This window comes from Cynoglossus semilaevis, chromosome 12, assembly GCF_000523025.1.
Source record: "Cynoglossus semilaevis isolate Cse_v1.0 chromosome 12, Cse_v1.0, whole genome shotgun sequence".
Lineage (NCBI taxonomy): Eukaryota > Metazoa > Chordata > Actinopteri > Pleuronectiformes > Cynoglossidae > Cynoglossus > Cynoglossus semilaevis.
Genome location: NC_024318.1, coordinates 4,970,021 through 4,970,390, shown reverse-complemented (window position 1 = coordinate 4,970,390; position 370 = coordinate 4,970,021).

The following is a 370-nucleotide window of genomic DNA, read 5'->3' as shown; positions in this document are numbered from 1 at the left end:
ATTATATATTTTATATAAATATATATATATCAAGTGTATGTTGTACATTTTTATTTCTATTTGTTTTGTTGTTGTTTTTTTTTTTAATACCGGTTTCTAACATGTACGATGATGGATGTAGCTCCTGCTTTAGAGACGGAACAGGAAGGAGTGTGTAGATACTGAAGGGCGAGCGAGCAAGTGTGTGAGGAAAACTCCAGTCAGTGTGTGTCTTACCTTCAGCCTCCAATAAAAAGAGAGAAAACAGTAAAAGACCCCGAGTCGGTAGTCTGATTTACACCAATACACATACACATATATGTACACATATATACATATATGGACATATATGGACAAATATACATATACTGCATATACTATATATATACAT